We start from the raw sequence: 297 nt of genomic DNA, 5'->3' as shown, positions 1-297 counted from the left end.
CACACGCACAGACACACACACTCACGCACAGCAAGTCCCCGGAGGCAGACAGTATCACGGAACAGCCACACGCGCTCATCAATCAGGCCGCTCGATCAATAAATCAATGCGCCCATTAGTCAAATTAATCTGCGTAAACCATCTACACGTTTGCGCGAGCCCATTCTCGTGCAGCCGGACACACAGAATCAATTGCACAACACGGGGCTCGCTGGGCAGAGAGAGAGAGAGAGCGAGCGAGAGAGACTCTTTGGCTCACGATCGCTGTTCCGAAAGTTCACATTCAGGTCAGGATGG

Source organism: Lampetra fluviatilis, chromosome 27 (genome assembly GCF_964198595.1).
Source record: "Lampetra fluviatilis chromosome 27, kcLamFluv1.1, whole genome shotgun sequence".
Lineage (NCBI taxonomy): Eukaryota > Metazoa > Chordata > Hyperoartia > Petromyzontiformes > Petromyzontidae > Lampetra > Lampetra fluviatilis.
The sequence above is the reverse complement of the archived record's forward strand: the minus strand, read 5'-3'. Positions refer to the sequence as shown.